This window comes from Haliotis rubra, unplaced genomic scaffold (genome assembly GCF_003918875.1).
Source record: "Haliotis rubra isolate DU_JTF1 unplaced genomic scaffold, ASM391887v1 Scf1092, whole genome shotgun sequence".
Taxonomy (NCBI): Eukaryota; Metazoa; Mollusca; class Gastropoda; order Lepetellida; family Haliotidae; genus Haliotis; species Haliotis rubra.
The window spans coordinates 50,440-57,601 of NW_025764995.1; positions in this window are offsets into that span (position 1 = coordinate 50,440).

Genomic DNA, 7,162 nt, shown 5'->3' on the forward strand with positions numbered 1-7,162 from the left:
GCTTGGCATTAATGGGTACAACAAGGACTGGTCGGCTCGGAGTCAGTATAATGTGTCTGAGTGGGGTATACATGCCTCACTGCGGCATGGTATCTCTGTGGGCTAGCACTATAAAACCAGCTTCAGTCTGGGCTAGTACAAGCAGCCGCACATACACATACACACGCATGCACGTCGTCATATCAGCGAAATATTCTCAAGCACGACGTTAAACCTAATTTCACCTCCCCTCACCTCACACCAGGTCCCAATGTACGAGATGTTCCAGTGGCACAGGCAGGGATCGATACTGAAAAAATACGAGTGTTTGCCCTGCTCAAGACATTGTTACGGTAAGGCCGGATTCATTTTGAAACTTTTCATTCTTGAATCGAATCAGCATTCATGTATTTAATTAATTCCAGAAAATTGGTATTTCACGAAAATGTCCCTCAGCGTTGTACTTTCAAACTTCATTGAGCCTGAGGGTCGTATTGATTAAAAGTTAATTCAGTTTCAAGTGAAATTAAATTTCGAAATTTCAAATATACACTTTGCAACAAAGTGAATTTAATACACGAACTGATTTTGAGTTGATCCGTCAACCTGAAATCAAAGATTTGTCGTAAAACAATCAAAAGATTAGTGCTAGAAAACTAAAGTACATCAGCCAACGTAATATGATTGTAGACATACGGTGACTTCATGATTGAATATTCTGCTCAAAATCGATTGATAAGACATTTCTCTTCATGTTGGAGCACCAGTTTCAATCTACAAACGCTCATCAGTTTAGTTTTTGTGGCTGGAGTCATTACTTTAACATCTTTGATCGTGTCACATAGCAATATTGGATAATGGGTCAGGTGGTCGAACAACATTTGCATAAAGAATAGAAAGTATATAAAGCCAGTCTTTAGCCATTTTACCTTCAAAAGAAGTTCTTGAGACAGGACTGAAACCATCGAGCCACATGAATCAAGTCTTACAGGCACTGACATCCATCCACCAACACTCAACGACCAACTCTGGTTTACGTTCAAGATTACCTGCCTGATGAGACGTGACTAGTTTCTGAACCTATTGGTGCGTTCACGGGTTTCGGCTTTTGATTTATACACTTGTTCACTCAATAGCACCAGGGACTTTAATCACTGACCACATCTCATCTCTAAATACTTTACCTAATTCGGGGTTCCTTGTTGATTATTTATTTCAATTCGGTCCTTACACTACGTTTATCACATGACAGTAACAATGGATTCTCGTGATCTCATGAAGCATTACTTAGAGCTGCATTGCTATCTCTATAAATGCAATAATTGTGAATGCGTTGAATGTTGATCCTTATTTCACGCCTTTACCTGACGTTGATGTACACGATTGAGGGTCGGTGACATGTATTGGGATGGAAACAATTCTCTTATTTCACGCCTTCATATACAAGATTGAGGGTTGGTGGGATACCCCAATCTTTAAAACATGCGATCGTCATGCCGAAGACATAGTTTCGATTCCCCACATCGGCACATGCGTGCAGGCAAGCAAACCCAGGTGTGAAGCCGGTTGCTAGAATATTCATAAAAGCAGCGTAAAACTAAACCTCACTCACTGACATACCAGATTGGAGGACAGATAACTCTGCCTATCTAAGCCCTTTGTGCTGTCGTAGATCCCGTCTTCACAATGCGATTGTAACGGTTCGATGGTACGACGGTTGCGATACTCGTAGCTCTACGCTCGGTTTGTTGAACGGGACGTCAGTATTCGTCACGTTTGGAGACTTCCATGTTATTTCAGTGAAGCAATGATTATTTTCAGAATTTCAGTACAGTTTTATCCCATTTACCGGCAATGGAATTACACATTATACCCATGTGGGGACTCGAACCCAGGTCTTTAACAGTCAAACACCTGAACCACCAGGCTACCCCACCACCCATGACCTATTCTTCGGTTAGTGTTCCTAGCAAACGTTTTCAGATTTAAGATAATCTACACTTGGGACTTTTAGTCCATTGTTCGTTGGGCCTCATAGACATGTACTGTAATGGAAACACTTCTGCTGCAGTTTGTTGCAATCTGGTGAAATCACCATCCAGCTTCGCTAACGAACGCTGAGCTCTTTACAGAGAATCCTATTCCTCTACGAGGGTTTCTTAAGACGGAACGCGTCTGAAAGGAGCCAGTGACGAGATCTGCTATGAAACAATTTCGAGTTATCCGCCCCTTTTTGAAATTGGCAAATAGACCAATCTTCTTATCACACCAAAACTTTAATGACGAATATAAAATACACTTGAAACTAATAACCTGCCTATCAGCGATAGCCAACGGAGTCTGTGTGTCTTATTATGAACGATAAGAGCACTTGACTGTTATAGCCAACAAAGCAAAACGACTTCAGTTCTCGTTAAACTGAACATCGGCCATTACTCGTGAATGTAGCCAGATTGGGCTAAATTCCCTTATCCTGTGAAAACCGATGATAAGCACTGCGCTTCCTTCAACCCGATTATAACAAAGGTGCTACTTAGAAAGTCTAGACACTTATTAACTTATCAAATAGGAGAGATTCCGACAGACAATTATATACAGTCATTTCCAGGACTTTGTACGGCTCAGTCCGGCAATTATCCAGCAAGGCATTCGGTTCACTCGGGACTTCCAAGGAACTGAGTTAAATCTGGCTTTGTCAAATGATTGGAAGTACAAACAGGCAGGAAAACATTTTCGGAGAAGGACAAAAATGTATCGAGACGGATTTGTATCCCGTGAGTAGGGAACTCGTTTAATTGGAACAGCGCACTTTCCATATTAAATGACCATGGTCTAAATTGGCATATAATTCGTCTGGGGTATAAAATAGGCGTTTGCCTTTTAGTATGGTGTATAACTTCTTTTTTGTCAGTTTATTAAATTCGTAAGTGTCGTGTTACTTTCAGACTTATGTCAACCACTAGACGAGGTTAATAAATGGGATGAACTGGGTTTTAAACTTGCTTTTATTGTGGCATAGTATTGTGTATATAATTGGAGCTAGATATTACCTTCGATCTCATATTACATCTGAAGTCAACAGAAGTTACCTGCCAGGCCTAGATGCAAGTTGGATTACTATTCCTGAGTGTGAGTATTACCATCATTCTATTTTTTGGAAGGGCCAGTCTCATTTTGAAACTTTTCATTCTTGAATCCAATCAGCATTTGTCTATTGAATTAATTCCAGAAAAATTGGTCCCTAGTCATGGTGCTTTCAAACGTCAGTAAGCCTGAGGGTCGTATTGATTTAAAGTTAGTTCAGTTTGAAGTGAAATTCAGTTTCGAAAATTCAAAGATACATTTGCAACAAAGTGACTTTTAATCAATGCGCTCACTGATTTTGATTTATCTGTGAACTTGATTAATACTATAAAACTAAAGAACATCAGCCAACATAATGTTATTGTAGACACACGTTGACTTCATGATTGAAAACTACGTAATTCGGCTCAAAGGCGATTGATAAGACATTTCTTTTGATGTTGGATCACCAGTTTCAATCATCAAATACTCATCAGATATGTATTTGGCTGGAATCATATTACTTTGAAATCTTTGATCTTGTCCAAGCAAAGTATCACAAAGCAATAATCGGTCAGGTGGTCGAACAACATTTGAATAAAGGGTGGAAGTATTTAAAGCCAGTTTCAGCCCTTTTACCTTTAAAAGGAAATTAAAACCCCGATGTTTCCACATGGCTAAAGTTAATATATCCTACAAAAATCAGGAGAAAATGTTTTTGGTTGATATAATCGATACCTGCGCCTTTAGCAAGCACTAGTTGCCTGGATATGTGCGCTATATAAATATCATGTAATAATACCTATTCATATGCTTGCAGAACATAGACTTACAGGCTTCCAAACTCAATATGTTATGTAATTCGATATATTAATGTATATATAAATAACAATAATATAATCACACAATATTGCAAATTCATGCTAACTCGAGACTGCCGATGCAGGGAAATATCTTACTGTCTTAGTGTTTAATGATACCCATCGATTTAACTGACACCAGTTTCCATGTGGGGAAGCCTTGTTAGAATAGACTGGTCATATGTCACCCGTGTGTGTTGTGTGTGAATGCCTAAATTAGCATATAGGAGAGATTCCGACAGGCAATTATATTCAGTCATCTCCAAAAAGACGATACTGTATTTCAATGAACATAAAATAATCTGTCCGGTTTGCCATACCCTTCCAAGATGAGTTTCAGGAAGCAGTTGCTTTGCATAAACATGCAGTTATACAGATAAACGAAGTGTTTTTTTAACACACATGAGGTGTTTCCTCCAGAAATCAAAAGTGCCAACATCCAAAGTGTGCACAGTATATCAACATCCAAGTACAAAGTGTAAATCACGACCACGAAGTCGAGAGGATGTCTTCATGAATCTGTTTTGAAAGATGCATTATTCATTTTCAAAATAACTGTATTATTATTTAAGTTATTCTGCTGTACAGTTAATCTTTTCCCCTTTAGTATGCATTCCCTTTATAATCGTATTTGCGAGAGTCGTGGATGTGGATGGACACTAAATGTATTCAGTACCCTGCTTTATTTAATTTTATTACATAAACTAACTTTCAAAAACATTTTACGAAAATACGGAAAGACAGCATGTATTACATCTCTTTATGTTATTGCGTTCAGAATCATGTGAAACAATATTCACTCCACAAGAACAGAAACTATGACAATGACACAAGAATCAAAAGGTCAAACCAGCGTGTCATTTGAAGTAGATCTCGACGTGGTCACCGACTATCCTCCGACGTGTACTTCGTCGTCCTCCCCGACCCATCCCTCGATATGACCCTGACGTATCCTTCGATATGTTCTACGATGTCTCCCTCGACACAGTCGTTTTGCTGTATTTTAGGTTCCAAATTAAGTAATGAAGAATGAACTCTTCAATTACCATTGAGAACCTAACCAATGTTTGTTCCAGCCCTTATCAGTACATTTAAACAATCACACTTTCTTTGTGGCCAACGGCAAAAGCACAGCATATAAAATTGACATTTCAGTTTGATGGGTATCATTTCAAGTAAGGGCGCATGTCTTTAACCTATAGGCCCTGAACGTTAATGCTTCATATATGTCAAATCCAACCAGTTTGAAAGTTCCAACGCCGACACCAAGAGCAACAATGAAGCTGAAAAGTGTTCATCAAACATATCAAGGGAGATACGGATCAAATTATCAACGTTAAACAACCAGATAATTCACAAAACGGCCCTGTTATAGCCCACAGATATAGGGCATCCATCTTTAGCCAAGTTTAACATGCTAAAGGACACAGCCCTTGTCTGTTGCAGGGAAATTCGTCAATAGTCCCGTTAACTCTCTGTCAAAGAAGCCTTCGATTGTCATTGCTCGTGTTTGAAAACATATCTTTCAGGCTTTTATAGGCCAATCTCATTATTTTTGTATGAGTCGTTTAAGTAACTCAGCAAGTTCGGATCGCCTATAAGACCTTTCATCATTTACGTCTAACCATCGATGTCAACAAATGTCCCGATGTATGAGGTGTTCCAGTGGCAAAGGCTGGGATCGATACTGAAAAAATGCACTGTTTGCTCTGCTTAAGACATTGGTAAGGTAAGGCCTGTCTCATTTTTGAACTTTTCATTCTTGAATTGAATCAGCATTCATGTATTTAATTAATTCCAGAAAAAATGGTATTTGAAGAAAATGTCCCTCGACGTTGTGCTTTCAAACTTCATTGAGCCTGAGGGTCGTATTGATTAAAAGTTAATTCAGTTTGAAGTGAATTTCTATTTCGAAAATTCAAAGATACATTTACAGTAAAGTGACCTTTTTCCATTAATCAATGAAGTAACTGATTTTTAGTTTATCTGTGAACCCGAAATTAAAGATATGTCGTAACAATCATCAGATTAATTCTATAACACTAAAGCACATCAAACATAATAATGTAATTGAAAGGACACGGTGACTTCATGATTGAAAACAATGTAATTCGGCTCAAAATCGATTTGCAAGACCTTTCTCTTGATGTTGGATCGCCAGTTTCAATCATCAAATACTCATCAAATATGTTTTGGGGCTGGAGTAATTTTACTTTAAAATCTTTGGTCTTGTCACATAATATCACATAGTAATATTGGATAATGGGTCAGATGGTCGAAAACATTTGCATGCAGGATGGAAATTACTTAAACCCAGTTTTTAGCCTTTTTACCTTTCAAAAGAAGTTCCTGAAACACTCGATGTTTTCATATGGCGACAGACAATCCGTCATACAAATAATAGAAAAATTGTTTTTGTTTACCATAATTAATCCTTATTGTCCTTACATGGACTCACAGGCTCGCATACGTCACGTAAATGGATATCTATATTTGTTTATAAACAGGAATAGTATAATAAAACAATATTGCAGCTTCATGCTAACTTCGAGACAACCGATGTAGGGAGATAACTTAGCGTTTAATGATAACTATCGAGTTAACTAATAACTGTTTCCACGTGGAGAAGCCCTGTTAGAATAGACTGGTCATGTGCCACATGTGTGCATGGTAAGACGCCTCCAAATGGATCGGACGGTCAGGCTTGTTAACGTTGTGGATTGGGTGTCATGGTATCACATCGGTGTGGTTCAGATCCAGACAGCATTACCTACAGGCAGACCTCAGGTAGCTGTTATATTGAATCAACAATACTGAAGGAAATAGCAGTTCTGTTCACCCTGATAAGGTGTCCTCCCTTTTCAACACCATTCAGCTTTCTTTACACACAAAGTTTACATCCCATTCATTATACAGTTCATTATACTGTTCAGTCCAAATTCAGTCTGAAATCCAAAGTGATGTGAAATTATCCACAATAATAGCTGCAAAAGCAATTCATTTCAATTGCTCTTTTCCATGCTTGATATTATACTCGTAGAAACTATGTTAACCCTGGCCAAACAGTAACATTATAACCTAATCCTATCTGGTACCCATTTCCTCCTGGAAGAACGAGTACCAGGTAGGATCATTTCGAACAATACCCAAAGAAAACACAGCTCATGTGAAATGTGGGACAGGACTGAAACCCTTGAACCACATGAATCAAGTCTTACAGACACTGTCAACCATCCATCAACACTCAACGAGTAACGGTG